Source organism: Lithobates pipiens, unplaced genomic scaffold (genome assembly GCF_037356315.1).
Source record: "Lithobates pipiens isolate NorthernLeopardFrog02 unplaced genomic scaffold, aLitPip1_a1.2 Scaffold_13, whole genome shotgun sequence".
NCBI lineage: Eukaryota > Metazoa > Chordata > Amphibia > Anura > Ranidae > Lithobates > Lithobates pipiens.
In genome coordinates, this window is record NW_027507718.1 from 198,424,706 (window position 1) to 198,444,459 (window position 19,754).

The following is a 19,754-nucleotide window of genomic DNA, read 5'->3' on the forward strand; positions in this document are numbered from 1 at the left end:
TTAGGTGCACCAAGAGAAAATATTTCTATTGGGATAGAAAGTGTATACAAAATGAATAAATAAAAATGGAAGGGAAAGGAAAGGAAAAAAGAAAAATAGGGAGGGGGGAGGGATGATATAACTAAAATATGTCTAATTAAATATATACATTATGTCAAAATTGTCCATACATAAGTCCACAATCAATGACTGCAGGGAAGGAAATATGACAATAGATGATCCACAAGCAGGGCTGCCTCCGATGGGGAACTGAAACCAGGTTTTTTTCACTCCTTCAAGCCTCTGGCATCACTGTAGGGTCTCCCACCTGATACACCCCTACACCTGTCTCGGCAAAGAGCCTCCAATGGAGGCTCTTTACCACATGATCAGCTGTGTCCAATCACGGCTGATCACGATGTAAATATGAAGAGCCGTTGATCGGCTTTCCCTCATTCGCGCCTGACAGACACGAGTAGAGGAGAGCCGATCGGTGGCTCTCCTCACAGGGGGGGCATCTGCGCTTATTGTTTATCAGCGCAGACCCCCCTTAGATGACCACACTGGACCAGGAACGCCACTAGGACCACCAGGGAAGATGGCAACATGTAGATGGCCAGGTATGTACCCCATAGCCATCTACATGTTCAAATGAATGCCCAATCTGTGCCAATCAGTGTCCACAAATGGACACTGATTGGCACCAGTATGTACTAAAAGACAACAGTTATGCCCTGCAATGCCATCTGTTAGAATATTATTCCAAATTCATAATTCGGCACTTATAGGTGTTATAATATATATATGGCAAGCTTGCAAAACATATTTGGTTTTATGATTAATCATAATAAATAGTATGTGTGAATGACCTTGATCAAGTGTTCAGTGAAACATATCCTCATCTAAAGCTGAGTTAGTAATAAGTTTCTGATGTAGCCAATTTGAGTATGACATATATGGTATCTTGGTACAGAATGTCATGAGAAGACAAAAATAGACATGAGTCTACGTAGCTAAAGCAATAATACATTGTGGATTATATTTTGTTAAAATAAGTTTAGAGTAGTCTCAGTCATGTTAATACATATTAGTATAAAGTTACTTAATGTAAAGTTGTTAATATGTGTTCATATTATGTAAATGTATGGTTATATATTACATGAACAGCACATGATGTCAAATATGGAGTGTTACATGTGAGCTTGTCAATCAAGCTCCATATGACTCTCTGAGTTAGTATCTACTTTTGGATCGCACATTGCGGAAGTTAGCAGACATGAATGTGTGCCATACAAGGTTCTAAGTTTGTGAGGTTATGACGTTCACATGTAATATTTAAGCCTATGCTTCCAGATTGAAGGAGGTCTCGCAGACACTCACACAGGCACTCACTCATACTCAGACACCCACACACACACACACTAAAGATATGATACTGACATATTCACACAGACACTGATGACTTGGGACAGCTGAATTCTGCCAGAAGTCTAAGAACGTCATTTCCTGTTGCTTCTTGAAGGACACACAAGACAGCAATACAGCAACCATTGAAGCACACATGTTTTCATAAGCTTATTACAGCTTTATAATTATTCTATTTCATATATTTTTACCTACACTGAACTGAACTATTATACTTTTTACATTGTATTTATGATGCCAGCTGTGTGACAAATAAACTCACACTTTCTTTTAAGTCAGTTTGACTATCAATGCTATTGATTCGGAAACGCCTCTGATATACAGAATATTAGATATTTTTTATATTCTTCAGCGGCGAGCCAGACAGTGCCGTCATTTCTCAGTTTTTACGGAAATCTCGATCCTTGCTGAGGGGGGAGAGATTAGCGCAGTCTTGCGAATATTCAAGTCTCGAGAAAAAAGACAGTTCAGAACCTATCAACCAAGAGGCGTTTGTGTTGCATCAGATGTGGTCAACAGTCCAGTATCAGACGGTTGAAGACGAGAAATTCTTCTAAATACGGTGAGTAAAAGTCATGGAATTTATTGATGATATAGCGAGAGAAAGCAAACTAGAGTTTAAAGATGTGTCTTTTTACCCAAATGACAGTCACTTATGGGCATATATGTACAATGAATGTTTATAAGCCAATGTGCAGATAGAGAAAAAAAAAATTTACTGTTAAAAAGGAGCGTAAAAAGATATTGAACATTTTGAACCTAGTGAGAATATTTAATAAGATGATTATTAATATTTTACCTGCCAAAAATGTATGTACACTAAAGCATTCAGAAACTAACAATGTACAGAACACAGGAATACATGAAAATATGTCCCAAGATTCCCTTAGTTGTCCAAACTGTGAGATTTTTTGTAATTACATAGAGAATCTTGAAGAACAATTAGAATAGAATCTAAAAAAATGAATTTGCTAGAGTTACAAAATGACAGTAGACAGGTTGCTGTAATAACTACAGATGACAAAAAGACTGTATCCAAGTCTAAGCTACCTTCTTATATTCCGGAAAATTCGGATATGGAGAATGTTGATGCTACTAATGAAGTAGAAATGAAACATAAAAACTTATTATGTAGAACTACAAAACTAAAGTTGCAAATACATGACCAACTTATGAAAGTTTTAAAAGATTTTCCTATTTATGACATTGAGGCAACTGTATTTTCCAATTGGGATTTATTTAAAATGTTTGCGGATCGTTTTAATCTGTTAAATGATCAGCGCAATTACATATTTCAGTTGTAGGTTCCTGTTAATTTTGCTAAACAAATTAATTCAACTGTTATTGATGACGAAGGTCAGGAAAAACAAAATGACGCGACAGATAGACTAAGACAATTATTGCTATGTGCAACTGGTGAGCAAATACCGACCATAGAAATGTTAGATCTATTACAGACTACTGTAGAAGAAGATCCATTTGGGTTTAAAATAAAATTTTGCAAGGTTTATTAAATGATTTTTGGAATAGATAATGACAATGACCCAGGTTTAAAAATAGCTTTCATAAAAAAATTTAAATACCTTGACCCAACTTCAGTAGCCATAGCACAGGAACGTCAAACTTTAAATGATGTAGTAAGTTTCATTGATAAAATTAGGAGGCAATTGAATCAAAGCAATCTCACACATGAGGTAGCTATAATTCAATATGCCAAAAATAGTCAGGCTGCAGACATGTCAGAAACGACAGGTCATAGCAGGAATGACAAGGACAGGTGCAGACAAATGAGGCAAGGAGAGCCTATCACGTGTCTTTACTGTCATAGATCTGGCCATATGAGAAAACATTGCTGTAAATTTAAGAGAGATTCACAAATAAAAACTAAAGATATGGAGAATGAAAAATCTGCTTTTGTACAACCTGTTTTTTCATGTCAAGATACAATTTTGACTGAATTGCCTTATGCCACAGAAGTTAAACAGATCAGTAATTTGACTGTTAACAGCAGTTCAGACAACACTGTCACTGAAAGAGAAGGTTTATTGCCATTGCCAAAAATAGAATCACATCGGCTTTCAATTTCCCTGCCATTACAATATGTAGCACCAATTATTTTGGACAAGAATGGTAGACCATATATACAATGTTTGCTGAATGGTAAAAATATAAATTGTCTCATTGACAGTGGATCTGAAATTAGCCTTAACAGAGAAAACATACCTGTGAAACCTAATTCTCCTATGTGCAATATAGTGGGTTTTAATAATACAGGTAATTCCACTGCTAGACAGGTATCTAATGTAACATTTGAGGTACCTGGATTAGTGAAAACTAAAATTAACATTTGGGTGTGTCACAAAGCAGAAAATATACTTGGCATTGATGTAATAATCAATGAACAAAAGTGGGTGATTGATTTGACAAATAAAACTATTTGGAAAGATCCATCTAGGCCCAAATCAGTGCTTATTGATCCCTCTGTATATAGTAATGTTGGTTCCATTACCAATAAGTCTACAGAACAAAAGTGGCCTGATGTTGATGGTAATTGTGCTTTAAAGGAAGTGGTACAAAGTTTTCCAAGTTTGTGGTCAAAGTTTAAAAATGATATTGGAACTTTGAAAAATACCGAATTGAATATTGAGGGAAAAGATCCAGAACCCCTTAGCCAGTATGAGTTACCACTAGAATCAATTGGTTCACTTTCTGCCATTATTCAAGAGTTTGTACAACTTGGAATTGTAAAGAAAGCTAAATCAGTGGTAAATAACTGTATTTGGCCTATCAAAAAATACTGATAATTCATATTCTTTATCAGTTGACTTGCGGACATTGAATAAACACATCACAAATAACCCAGTTCTTCCTGATAAATCTAATATAAAGTTAAATTTGAATGCTGAGGATAAAGTGTTCTCTGTACTAGAAATCGCTAATAGCCATTTTTCCATTCCTTTAAAGAATAGTTGTCAGTACAAATTTGCATTCACATTCAGAAAAGAGACTTATATGTTCACTCGATTAATACCTGGTATAGGTATTGGTGATGGTATAGTTCATGAAACTATAGCAAAAATACTTTCAAAATTTTCTAGGCTACACTGTATTTGTCAGCACGTGGATACAATTTTGCTGAGTACTCAGAATATCGATGAACATATTGCTCTTTTGTCTGAGTTGTTTATGATGTTACAAGCTGAAGGTTTAAAATTAAACACAACAAAAGTTCAGCTGATGAAAAGTCAAGTGAAATACCTTCACATGCAAATTAGTCAAGGAAAGAGACAATTGTTGCAAGAAACAGTGAGGCCGCGTACACACGCGGGGACTGTTCGCCCAACTTTGTCCACTGAACAGTGTTTCGGCGGACAGTCCGCTCGTGTGTGGGCTTTCAGCGGACAGTTTCAGCGAACAGTCCGCTGAACAAGGTTTTTCGGAAATTCCGAAAAACTGTCCGCTGAAACTTTGTTTCAGCGAACAGTCCCCTCGTGTGTAGGCTTGTTCGTCAAACTAAGTTCCGCGCATGCTCAGAAAGGATTTACACGCCGAAAGTTATAATGCAGTGTATAGGACGTTGTATTTTCCGTCCCGTCGTACGTGCCGTTCACGTCATCGCGCACGGTTTCAGCAAACTGTTCGTTCGTCGTGTGTGGGCAAGTCCGTCCATGCTAATTTTGAGCGGACTGTTTGCTGAAACTGTTTGACGGACAAAGTTGGGCGAACAGTCCCCGCGTGTGTACGCGGCCTTAGAGATATCACTGCAATTCCAACTCCAACAACTCATAAGACATTGCATCAATTTTTGCATAAAATAAATCTTTGCAAAGAGTTTGTACACTGTTTTGCAGAAAAAGTTAATCCACTCTATATTCTTTTGAGAAATAAAGGTAATATAGTTGACCAATGGGGTCCGAAGGAGAAAAATGCCTTTGAAATGTTGAAAAAAGATTTGCAGAATGCTCCTGCATTAAATACAGTAGAGGTTTGTTCTGAAATATCTTTTGTTTTGAAAACTCATGTATCTGAGAATGCCATCTCAGTAACATTGTCTCGATTACTAAAAGGTAAGGAGAAAATAATTACCTATTTCTCCAGAGTTTTATCAGTTTTGGAAAAGACTTTTGAGTCAGGTGTAAAGCAACTGCTAAGTGTTTACTATGCAATTAAAGCTACAGAGAGCATAGTAAAATCAAACAAAATCATTGTTCAGACACCTGACTGCTCACTAAAAGATATTTTTGAGGAAGATAGTTTTAAAGAATGTCGTAAAACATATCCTCTATGGTTCAGAGCTTTATCATCCAAACACATTCAGATAGATGTAAAAGGAAGACATCTTCAGAAATGTACACCAGCACATGTTTATACAGCTGTATCTGAGAAGTATTCATCTCAGGTTTCCAGCATAAGAACAGAGAAGGACATAGAATCAGTACTTGTTACTGAAGAACATTCTAACACTAGAATAAAAGCTTCAACACAGAATACACTTACGCATATTTTTAATCTTTTCGAAATGAGAACAAAGGCATAGTGCATTGTTGTCTCTGGGTGATATAAAACCTTTGTGAAAATATGGATTTATATCATGATTAAAAAGAAATGTTGCGTCCTGTCATACCTAAACTTCACAGACATATGTTTTATAGTTGAGGTCATTTTAGACAGGATAAGGACAGTACATTGTCATACAGAAGTTCTCTTTGAAAGAAATACAAGATAGTATTATTTTACATATAGTTTAACGAATTCACAAAGTTATGTCCTACAATGTTTTAACATTTGTTGAAAAAATAAAGAAAAAGTTACAAGAATTGACTATAAATATTTTATGCCTAATTAATGATACTGCATCTCTTTTACAGATATGGCATCTAAAATCAAATAAATATGGAGGATAACAAGCTCCTATGAAGAGCAAAGAGAATATCAGGAAATTCAAAGTTAAAGAGATCCTATCGGAAAGAATATTGGACAAAAGATTTATACTTCATATTTATGAATGTTTTATTTTATTCAACAAGGTTTTTCTAATCTAACAGAACTTGAAGAAGACATTTTAAAGACATTTCATGAAGAAAAAAATGAATCAGAAGAAACTTTATCTATCTACTATAGATAAACAATTTAGGACTGAAACATTTATCCACATATACATTTTTTTGATAATCCAATTATTCTGATATTAATGTTCATATTAAGTTAGGATTATCATTATTATTTTTATTTATTTTTATTTATTCATATATTGAACATTTTTAGGTTACAGCTGTACAAATATTCTAGTTAGTAGAACATCTTTTGTTCATAATTTAGGAAGCATATCACTATTAATAGAACTATGGAAAGTTATCACAAGTTTTAGAGTGTAAAGTATATTTCCAAAGAGCTAAAATATTATTTGAGCACAAATATGGAAATATATTATTGCATCATTTATTTTAATAATAATTATAATAATAATAATTATTATTATTAATAATTATTGATATGAGTCATGATTATGTTATACTTAAAAAAAAAAAAAAGAAACTATACAATTATTTTAAGATTTTGAATAGATAGATTTAAGAGGAGATAAAAGTAAAGAGAATAGCATTTAGAATGAGAGTTTTTTCCAGCTGCTTCATTTCTGAGGAATATTGTGTCCGATCATTTGATACAAGGATGAGTGAATGGGACATAAATGAGGTTATGAATGTATTAAATACATTTGATATGATTAATCATAATTCAGGGGGGATTGTTAGAATATTATTCCAAATTCATAATTCGGCACTTATAGGTGTTATATATATATATGGATAGCTTGCAAAACATATTTGGTTTTATGATTAATCATAATAAATAGTATGTGTGAATGACCTTGATCAAGTGTTCAGTGAAACATATCCTCATCTAAAGCTGAGTTAGTAATAAGTTTCTGATGTAGCCAATTTGAGTATGACATATATGGTATCTTGGTACAGAATGTCATGAGAAGACAAAAATAGACATGAGTCTACGTAGCTAAAGCAATAATACATTGTGGATTATATCTTGTTAAAATAAGTTTAGAGTAGTCTCAGTCATGTTAATACATATTAGTATAAAGTTACTTAATATAAAGTTTTAATATGTGTTCATATTATGTAAATGTATGGTTATATGACATTACATGAATAGCACATGATGTCAAGTATGGAGTGTTACATGTGAGCTTGTCAATCAAGCTCCATATGACTCTCTGAGTTAGTATCTACTTTTGGATCGCACATTGTGGAAGTTAGCAGACATGAATGTGTGCCATACAAGGTTCTAAGTTTGTGAGGTTATGACGTTCACATGTAATATTTTTTTGTGTGTTGCGCTGCTGGGTTATGTATGTCCAGGATGGGGGAGGCTTGTGGGAAACGGAGGGGAGGAAAATGGGATGGGGAGATAAGGGGTATATGCTGTGGCTTTGGTATATAATAGTATTAGGGTTTCAAATCTGCTGCTCCACAGAATTCTGCAGTTCTTAGTAAATATGGCAGATAGTAGTCAATAAGTAACTGGCAGGTGTTTGATGTAAAATCATAGGTTGTAGCCAATAGTCAACGGTTATAAGAACAGATAGTTATAGCCATAGGGAAAGGAGGATTTCTTAGCACAAGCAGGTAGGCAGCATGTTCAAGGGTAGAAGGCACCTTTAAGAGATATACAAACAGAAGAAAAACAGCGCCAACCTAAGTGCAGTATTTTAGATCACAGGTATTTATTTGTAATGTAGTACACTCACTCTCTGTCGGAATGGTTCAGGCACATCACGTTTTACGTGTAAGAAAAGTTTGTGGGGGACATCACAGGGCTCCCGGGGAGAAGCGATCCTCTTTCTGCTGTTGTTTCCCTGATGCTGCGATACCGGGCCGTGAGACGCTGGGAACCACCGGCGCCACCGGACGGGAAACAACAGCAGAAAGAGGATCGCTTCTCCCCGGGAGCCCTGTGATGTCCCCCACAAACTTCTCTTACACGTAAAACGTGATGTGCCTGAACCATTCCGACAGAGTGAGTGTACTACATTACAAATAAATACCTGTGATCTAAAATACTGCACTTAGGTTGGCGCTGTTTTTCTTCTGTTTGTACATGTAATATTTAAGCCTATGCTTCCAGATTGAAGGAGGTCTCGCAGACACTCACACGGGCACTCACTCATACTCAGACACCCACACACACACACCCACTAAAGATATGATACTGACATATTCACACAGACACTGATGACTTGGGACAGCTGAAATCTGCCAGAAGTCTAAGCACGTCATTTCCTGTTGCTTCTTGAAGGACACACAAGACAGCAAGACAGCAACCATTGAAGCACACATGCTTTCATAAGCTTATTACAGCTTTATAATTATTCTATTTCATATATTTTTACCTACACTGAACTGAACTATTATACTTTTTACATTGTATTTATGATGCCAGCTGTGTGACAAATAAACTCACACTTTCTTTTAAGTCAGTTTGACTATCAATGCTATTGATTCGGAAATGCCTCTGAGATACAGAATATTAGATATTTTTAATATTCTTCACCACCCATCAGTGTCATCAGTGCCACCCATCAGTGTGCATCAGTGCCCATCAGTGCCCATCTGTGCCACCTATCAGTGCCACCCATAAGTACCCATCAGTGCCGCATATGAGTGCCCCCTATCAGTGCCACCTATCAGTGCCTATCAGTGCCACCTATCAGTGCCCATAATCAGTGCCCAGTGCCACCTCACCAGTGCCGCCTTATCAGTGCCCGTCCATGCAGCCATATCAGTGTCCATCATTGAAGGAGAAAACTTACTTATTTACGAAAAAAATTTAACAGAAACAAAGAAAAACAAAGGTGATCAAATACCACCAAAAGAAAGCTCTATTTGTGGTACAAAATGAAAAAATTTGTTTGGTACAATGTCACATGACCGCACAATTGTCATTCAAATTGTGACAGCGTTGAAAGCTGAAAATTGGCTTGGGCAGGAAGGTGTCTAAGTGCCTGGTATTGAAATGGTTAAGATGGTTTTCACTTTATAGCAGTTCCCCGATCCCTAAATATAACACAGCCCCCTCCTGCATAGTACACAGCCCCTCCTACACACACCTTGCATATAACATAGCCTCCCCACACACACACTGCTCTGCCCTCTTCTACCTTGCCCCATGCAGAGAGAGAGACAGAGCAAAGTGGAGCAGTGAGCTGAATGAGAACTCTGGAGAGACACACAGCAGCACTAATAATACAGCGGGGGCTTCCACATGTCATTTTTCATATTAACAAGCTGGTGATTGGTTGCTAGGACCACCTAGCAACCAATCACCTGAAAAGTTAACTCCTGCTGTCTTATCAGCGCTGCTGTGCGTCTGTTCTCCTTCAGCTTCCTGCTCTGCTCTTACTTAACCACTTGCCTACTGATGGCACTGATGACATGGGAACATTGTGGGACCTGATGGCACTGTAGGCATGGTGACACTGATGGCACTGTGGGACTGATAACACTGTGACACTGTGGCACTTATGGCACTAATGGCCCCGTGGGCACTGGTATCACAGTGGAAACTGATGGCACTGGAGGACACTGATGACACTGAGGACACTGTTTTGGCAAGGACAAAACACTCACTCTGCTGCTATATGGCGCTCTCTCCTCACACACACAGTCTCTGTGTGGGGAAGAAGAGCAATCAATGAGAGATGATTTCATATGTTCATATTTAAGATCATCTCTCATTGGACGAGGTGATCACATGGTAAATGGCCACCATGGTAAATGTAAAATGATCTGGGATTGCCTGTGTCCAAGGGATACGACCTTCACAGATTTTCCCTGATGCATGCCTGCAGGGGCGTGCAGGGAGTGTGTTTCCGGGAGGACTACATGGACACCCTCCTGACAATTAAGGCCCACACTATAGCCGTCATTTGGCTATAGCATGCATGCGAGGTGGTTAAAATGCCAACCTCTGCTATATGGATACCCAATGCATAGATTGTTTTTTTCTTAACCAATCGGTAATGTGGGTCAAAACCAATTTTGATCAAATTCAAAATGGGGTAAGTTCGAACCACCTTGCCTGTAGAAAGCACCTAAAAAAACAATAGGGTTCTTACCCTACAATAAGAACTTTATTCTATGAATAATCTCTTCTGTGGAAACCGGATCCAAAAGAGCTTCCACATCAGATCCACATGAGGGAAAGTGGTACTGAAACTGGGTGGAACCCAAAGAGTTGGAGGGGTCCATGGTCCGATTACTTATATTATATAAGTCCAGACTAGGGATGAGCCGAACACCCCCCGGTTCGGTTCGCACCAGAACTTGCGAACGACCCCCGCGTTCGGTACGAACGTTAGAACCCCATTGAAGTCTATGGGACTCGAACGTTCGAATTGGAAAGTGCTCATTTTAACGGCTAATATGCAAGATAGTGTCCTAAAAAGGGTTTGGCGACCTGCCTCCTGCCTCAGGGGACATGGGTCACTGCAAAAAAAAGTTTTAAAAACTACCGTTTTGGCGGGAGCACTGATTTTAATGACGATTAAAGTGAAAAAAAAAAGTGAAATATTCCTTTAAATATGGTGCCTGCGGGGTGTCTGTAGTATGCCTGTGAAGTGCCACGTGTTTCCCGTGTTTAGAACAGTCCCTGCACAAAATTACATTAAACGGAAATAACACCATTTAAAACTGCTTGCGGTTTTAATGTTATATCTGGTTCCTGCAATATGGTTGAAAATCATTGAGAAACATGGCATGGGTAGCCCTCCCTGCCCATTACCAGCCTATTTGGGTCTTGTACGCATATTAAGGGGAACCCCGTACCCATATTAAAAAAAGGAAATGCGTGTGGCCCCCAGGCCCTATATACTCAGAACAGCAGTATACAGGCGGTGCAAACAAGACAGGGACTGTGTAGGTTTGTTGTGTTAAGTTGAATCTGTTTGTCATTTTCAACCGGTACATTTTTAAAGTGTAGCTCCAGTCAAAAAAACTATCTTTAAGCTTTTTGGAAAACATAGGGAAGGGTTATCACCCCTGTATAATTTGTTTTGTCGTCCATCTTTTTTCATCTCACTTGCTGCTGTCTCCTTGCGTTTGCAAGTAGGAGATGTTTGTAAGTTGGATGTTTGAAAGTAGGGGCCTGCCCTATATTATAGCGGTATGTACTGGGTACAGAGCACGCAGACAGCACGCACTATCTCCTAACACTACTGACTGCAAGCTCTATTATTAACCACTTGTTAGCCCAATGTTTGCATAAAGTGAAAGATGAAGTTATGCTGAGTAAATAGATATCAAACATGTCACTCTTCAAAATTGCACATGCCCGTGGAATGGCGCCAAACGTCGCTACTTAAAAAATCCCCATAGGCGACGCTTTAAATATTTTTTTACTGGTTACATGTTTTGAGTTGCAGAGGAGGTCTAGGACTAGAATTATTGCTCTCGCTCTAACATTCTCGGCGATACCTCACATGTGTGGCACATGCGAGCACATGGGGACATGGGCGCTTTAATTTTTATTTTATTTTTTTATTGTTCATTTTACTTTATTTATTTTAGTTTGACATTTTTTTTCCCAAAAATATATTTTTGATCACTTTTATTCCTATTACAAGAAATGTAAACATCCCTTGTAATAGGAATATGGGGTGACAGGTCCTCTTTACAGTGAAATCTGGGGGGTCAATATGACCCCACATCTCACCTCTAGGCTGGGAAGCCTGAAATAAAAAATAAAAAAAAGATTCTGGCTTTGATCGTACTGGCGAGTTGGTAGAAGCACCGGAGGGCGGTGAGGGGTGGGGGGCGTCTATGGCTGGGTATTTCAGGGTATCACCGAGTATGGCTGGGTATCTCTGAGTATGGCTGGGTATGGCAATTTATGGCAGGGTATTACAGAGTATTAGCGGGGTATTGGCGGGGTACTACAGAGTAATAGCAGGGTACTGCAGAGTATTGGGGGTACTGCAGAGTAATGGCGGGTACTGCAGAGTATTGGGGGGTACTGCAGAGTAATGGGGGTTACTGCAGAGTAATGGGGGGTACTGCAGAGTAATGGCAGGGTACTGCACTGCAGAGTAATGGCGGGGTACTGCACTGCAGAGTAATGGCAGGGTACTGCAGAGTAATGGCGGGGTACTGCAGAGTAATGGCAGGGTACTGCACTGCAGAGTAATGGCAGGGTACTGCACTGCAGAGTAATGGCGGGGTACTGCACTGCAGAGTAATGGCGGGGTACTGCAGAGTAATGGCGGGGTACTGCAGAGTAATGGCGGGGTACTGCAGAGTAATGGCAGGGTACTGCAGAGTATGCACTGGTATTGCAGAGTATTGGCAGGGAATTGAGGGGTTAAATTCGGTGAGCAGCGATGTGGGCACTGCAGATGCAGCCCACATCGCTGCTGACACCGATCTCTTTCCCCTCCGCTGTACCGATCGGTACAGAAAGGGGAGGGAGGAACAGGCGTCATAACATGACGCCGGTTTGTTTCTAAGTGATCACTCCGTCATTTGACGGAGCAATCACGTGGTAAACGGCCGCTATGAGCGGCCGTTTACCGTGATGCGCCGGGTCCTATGGACCCGGCGGTCACGGATGCTCTCGAGTGCGCACACCTCGGGGCACGCGAGAGCAGAATTCTGGGAGGCTGTTAATTAACGGCCTCTCTAAGTTAAACAACCGCCCTGAAGCCGTTAATCGGCAATGGGCAGTTGTTAAGTGGTTAAAGCTAGATCACTAGCTATATAGGTGAGGTGAATATAGTGGTGTATACTGCAGTCAGGGCACAGACAACAACCACTACACAGCAGCAAGATAGGAAATCAGCCAAAAACGATTGGTGTGTACTGTGTTGAAGGTACACAGAACACCCACTGCTTCAGATGCAAAGTAACACACTACAGGAGGCCGCCTTAAAGGCGGCCTTATATAGTGTGGGGCGTGCACTACACAGCCTGAGCTATGATTGGCCACAGGCAGGATGCCTGTGGCCAATCATGGCTCTCCTCGCTGCCGGCGCTGCGATTGGCCAAGCATGCGGGGTCACAGTGCATGCTTGGCCAATCATCGGGCAGCAATGCACTGCGCCAACGCAGTGCATTGTGGTCCGCGCGCGCGTCACTCGAATTTTGACGAACGGCCAAAACGTTCGGAATTCGCCGAGCGCACGAACAGCCAATGTTCGAGTCGAACGTACGTTCGACTCGAACACGAAGCTCATCCCTAGTCCAGACTATTCTCCTCACAGTGGACCAGGTAGTTGAAATGAGAATTACTGTATACAGGAAAATGATCAGACTATGAATGATATCCTATACAAGTCTGTGGCTTCAAGCTAAGAACACAAGGTTAAATAGTAATTTATTCTGCTATACATAGAATGTGTGGATAAGTAACAGGTAAAATCCCAGTCCGTGGGGTGATGTATAAACTATGCACCAAAGGTCAGCTAACTGTAGAGTATGGAACTGATGCTTAAACTTAAAGAGGAAGTAAACCCTGATGGGTTTACTTCCTCTTTTTTTCCCTGCAAAGGTAAAGCATAATGGACTACTATGCATCGCATAGTAGCTCATTATGTGTCACTTACCTGACACAGGAGCCAGCGAAGTCGCCGCTGTCACCTGTAGTCCGCCGCATCCATCTTGGTTGTGGCGTCTCTCGCAGCTCCGACGAATGACAGCGGAGAAGCCGCGATGACGTCACTCCCGCGCATGCGCACGGGAGTCGCGTCTCGGAGCTCCGACGCTGCCATTCGGCGGAGCCGCGATGACGTCACTCCCGCGCATGCGCACGGGAGTCGACAAATTAGGCAAATCCATTCTTGGACTTGCCGCATTTAGTGCGCCTGCGCGCCGCTGTCTACGGCGCATGCGCCGTAGACAGCGGTGCCCATTTTCGGGCAAATATCTCCTAAACCATATAGGTTTAGGAGATATTACTTGGACCTACAGGTAAGCCTTAATCTAGGCTTACCTGTAGGTCAAAGTTGTTTGGAAGGGTTTACTTCCATTTTAAGCTGTGACAGGGAGATTAGAATTTTTACACCTTCATGAAAGTCCCCAAATTTGCAAAGAAAGGAGGTGAGCATGGAGGATTACCGTAAACATGATTCAATATGTAAACCGTAACTAATATGAATTTTTTATTATAAATTTTGTATTTAAGTAGTATAAACCTACGCTTCAAGTCTACTAATTCCTGTACATCAGAGACTGGGAAAAGTGAAGTGAAGGCCTATATTTACCCCTCTAGACTTAATAATTATGGCTCCTGTGCCATTAAAAGTAATATCTTGTATGCCCAGCTGTAACTGAAATGGCCTTAAAGTAAGTTTTGTGAAGAAACAGAAATTGTAAGCTTGCTTGGTGCATGTCTTACAGTATCTGCGATTGTTTTCGCACTACATTTGAGTCTAGCACACATGGGATGAATATTGGGCAGCATCGGCTGGTTCAATATAAGCAGCCCAACATTTGTGTGTTCGGCAGCCAGGTTGGCAATGGCATCTGTCGAAGGGGAATGAGTGAAAAAGGTCTGCCGACCAGCATCCAATGAGAGAGAGGGAGGAGAGAGAGGAGAGAGAGGAGAGAGAGGAGAGAGAGGGTGATAGGGAGAGAGGGAGTTGAAAGAGAGGGGATGAGATGGAGGGGGTGAGATAGAGTGGGTGAGAGAGAGAGAGAGAGAGAGAGAAAGAGAAAGGGGATGAGAGAGAGAAGGAGGGTGAGAAAAAGGTGAAAGAGAGAGAGGGTGGCAGGACAGAGGGGGGTGAAGGGGGTAAGAGAGGGAGTAAGGGGGGTAAAAGAGAGGGGGGTGAGACTGTGAGGGGGTGAGTCTGTGGGTTGCACAGCACAGTACATTACATGGGGGGGGGGAGTAATAGCACAGTACATTACATTGGTGGCACAGCAGAGTATGTTACATGGGGGGGGGGGGGGCAAAGCACAGTACATTACATGGTGGACACAGCACATTATATGGTGGATACATCACATTACATGGTGGGCAAAGCGCAGCACATTACATGGTGGGCACAACACATGACAGTGGGCACTGCACAGCACATTCAATGATGAGTATGGCACAGCACATTACATGGTGGGCACAGCCCATTACACAGTTGGCACTGCACAATACAGCACATTACATAGTGGGTATAGCATATGACATGCTTGGTACTGCACAACACAGCACATTACATGGTGGGCACAGCACCTTATATGGTGGACACAGCATATTATATGATGTGTACTGCACATGACATGGTGGGAACTGCACAGCACATGACAAGGTGGGCACTGCACAACACATCACATGGTGGGCAATGCATAGCACAGCACATGACATGGTGGGCACTGCACGATACAGCACAGCACATTACATGGTGGGCACAGCACATGACATGGTGAGCACTGCACAGCACATTCCATTCCAGGTACTGCACGGCACATGACATGGTGGACAATGCACAGCACATTACATGGTAGGTACAGCACATTACATGGTGGGCACTGTATGGCACAGCACATGGCGTGGTGGGCAATACATGGCATAGCACATTACATGGTGGGCACAGCACATTACTTAGTGAGCACTGCATGGCATAGCAAATTACATGGTGGGCAATGCACATGACATGGTGGGCACAGCATGGTGGGCACTGCTGCATGGCACAGCACATTACACGGTGGGCACAACACATTATATACAGGACCTCTTTAATGTGAGATCTAGGGTCAAAAAGACCGCAGATCCCACATTTAAACTTAATTGCTATAAAAAAAGATTTTTTTTAAATATAAAAAAAATTTCCCTTTTAAGACCATTGGGCGGAAGTGACATTTGACGTCGCTTCCGTCATACAATGATATGGAGCCGAGTAGGGGCCATCTTTCATTCACTCGATTCCATGCCTCACAGGAGAAAGGACCTGATCATCTCCGCCACTACTGATGGCTCCAGTAAGTGGTAGAGATGACCGGCCCTGTCCCGCCCCTGATAAAAGCGATCTTGCGGCGAATCCACCGCAGAGATCACTTTTATCAGAAAGAGGACTGCCCAGTAAACATACTGGGGTTATGGCAGCTCTCTGCTGACATAACAAAGGTGTTTAGCATCAATGTATCGACGTATAACAATGGCGGGCGGTCTGTAAGTGGTTAAAATAATCACAATTTGTTGCTTTGCAGCCTGAAACTAAGGCAGACACCATTGTTTTATCCAGCTGTATTTACCTCAGTGCAACGTATAACATGCAAGTGAAAGATATAACACCAACATGTCATAAAAAAAATCAAATAATCAAAAACAGAATCGCTTAGTTGGAAAAGGGATCACCCTCCATCCTAAAAATGACTTGTAAACTCAATAAGGGGGAGCGAATTACCTTCCTAATGGCACGCCTTGAATTCAACATGGCACCTCATGGCAAAGAACTCTCTGAGGATCTGAAAAAAATAATTGTTGCTCTACATAAAGATGGCCTAGGCTATAAGAAGATTGCCAAGACCCTGAAACTGAGCTGCAGCACTGTGGCCAAGACCATACAGGGTAGGTTCCACTCAGAATAGATCTCGCCATGGTTGACCAAAGAAGTGCTCAGCGTCATATCTAGAGGTTGTCTTTGTGAAATAGCATTGCTGCAGAGGTTGAAGGGGTGGGGGGTCAGCCTGTCAGTGCTTAGACCATACGCCGCACACTGCATCAAATTGGTCTGCATGGCTGTCGACTCCGAAGAATGCCTCTTCTAAAGATGATGCACAAAAAAGCCCGCAAACAGTTTGCTGAAGACAAGCAGACTAAGGACATGGATTTTGAACAGTATTTAATCCTTTATTAAAGTAAACCCAAAAATAGTGAAATAAAAAATAAAATAAAATGTGATGATCTATCTCAGTGAAGAGAATATAATAATGGTGTTAACAATATTCATATCACCTCTGGTAAGTGAGAAAACACTAATAACACACTTTATGAATTAGAAAAAAAATAATAAGTGATATAACTATATATCTATCACCCTGTGATAAGTGAACCAAAAAGAACTGAGCAAAAACTTATTTTTGGTGAACATAAATTGTGTACAAAAAAGTCCATAAATCATGAAGAACATAACAAAAACAATCCAATGAAGTGATGTGATTCCTGTGTCCTGTTCTTCTATTCATCCATCACACCTCTGTGCCAGTGATCCCACTCCCCTCAAGAAACACACTCACCAGCTTACTTTGCCTCACACTCTTGTGTTTGGCTAAAATCGCCTTAACCCACACAACAGGGGGTGAAAGATAATCCCTGAACTTCAGACATGTAAACCAAGGATCTCTCCACATATAAATGCTCTCTCCACATGTAAATGATAAAGAAGTGCTCCAATAGTGTGATAACGTAAAATCAATTTAATAAAATATTTACTAATCTTCCACCATTTCACTCACATGAATCAAAATCACAGCAAGCAAAAAGTACTGTCACAGCAAGGAATTCCATGCAATATTAAAGCAATGTAATGCAGTTGCAGTGGACCCAAGATGTGTGGTAGCTGATGACACTCTCACCCACTCCTCAAACCCGAGCTTCCACTTCCTGGTGCAGCGTATCACGTCACATGTTGATGATTGCCGTACAGCCACACCCCGATATGTTTCGTCACACATACAATCATGGGATTTGCTGTATGGCTCGGCAATCAGTCTTATCTCAGATCTTATATCTTAATGTGGCGGATGCATACATGAAAAATGAGAACAGCTTTGTATAAGGACATGGATTACTGGAACCATGTCCCGTGGTGGTCTGATTAGACCAAGATAAACTGTTTTGGTTCAGATCGTGTCAAGCATGTGTGGCGGCAACCAGGTGAGGAGTACAAAGACAAGTGTGTCTTGCCTACAGTCAAGCATGGTGGTGGGAGTGTCATGGTCTGGGGCTGCATAAGTGCTGCTGGCACTGGGGAGCTACAGTCCATTGAGAGAACCATGAATGTCAACATGTACTGTGACATACTGAAGCAGAGCATGATCCGCTCCCTTTGAAGACTGGGCTGCAGGTCAGTATTCCAACATGATAACGACCCCAAAACCCACCTCCAAGATGACCACCATCTTGCTACAGAAGCTACAGAAGCTGAGGGTAAAGGTGATGAACTGGCCAAGCATGTCTTCTCTTCAGACCTAAACCCTATTGAGCATCTGTGGGGCATCCTCAAATGTAAGGTGGTGAAGCACAAGGTCTCTAACATTCACCAGCTCCATGATGTTGTCATGGAGGAGTGGAAAAGGACTCCAGCAACAACCTGTGAAGCTCTGGTGAACTCCATGCCCAAGAGGATTAAGGCAGTGCTGGAAAATAATGGTGGCCACACAAAATATTGACACTTTGGGCCGTGCTCACTTTTGTTGCCAGCGGTTTAGACATTAATGGCTGTGTATTGAGTTAATTTGAGGGGACAGAAAATATACACTATTATACAAGCTGTACACTCACTACTTTACATTGTAGCAAAGTGTAATTTCTTCAGTGTTGTCAGATAAAAAGATATAATAAAATATTTACAAAAATGTGAGGGGTGTACTCACTTTTGTGAGATACTGTATATATCTTATAAGGAATGTTCTGGGCTCTACTTGACTTGACCTCTTATCACCCCATGTTTATTCTCCTACTGATGATCAAATTAAAGCGACACTAAATTATATCTTTTTTTCTTTCAATTAATGTAAATACATGATATACACATCAACAACGTAATGGCTCTGTTCTATTTTTTCATGAAAATATAAAATTATTCCCATTGTGTTTTTCTGCCCCCCTCCCCCAACTTCCATGTTAGTTGCAGGTACAAGTACTGCTCCATGCACACTATAAATCCCATAGTGCAAAGTCCATCTCGGGAGCAAGCAAGAGAGGGTGACTGCGTTTTTCAAGGGGAAAAAAGGAGGGTGACTGCGTTCCTACATACAATGGAACCATGCAAAATTAATATAGCCACCTTCAAAACAGGAAGTTGGATCACAGCAGCAATAAAAAAATAAAAATAAAAGGAATTTGGAGATTTGGAGGAGGCTGAGAGCAATACTGTAAAGGGTACTTTTTGAGTTACAAATACATACTTAAATATATTTTTAAATAGTGTCAGATTCATCATAAGTTGATAGTAAAACTAATGGGCCTTTAGCATTCGCTAATCCTACCCCAGGACACAAGATTAAATTAAAATGATAAAGTAATTGAACGTGAATTACTGTACCCCACCATCTTTCTCTCTCTCTCTTTTTCTCTCTAGAAGGGTTAATTTACTTCTGCATAATAAATTTAATAATTAGCTGATA

At 40.6% G+C, this 19,754-nt stretch overlaps 1 protein-coding gene across 2 annotated transcripts in view; it reads right to left on the reverse strand.

Annotated features, from left to right (window-relative positions):
- IDUA (alpha-L-iduronidase) overlaps positions 1-19,754 on the reverse strand; it is a 256,317-nt gene that overhangs the window by 116,184 nt on the left and 120,379 nt on the right. The window lies entirely within an intron of this gene.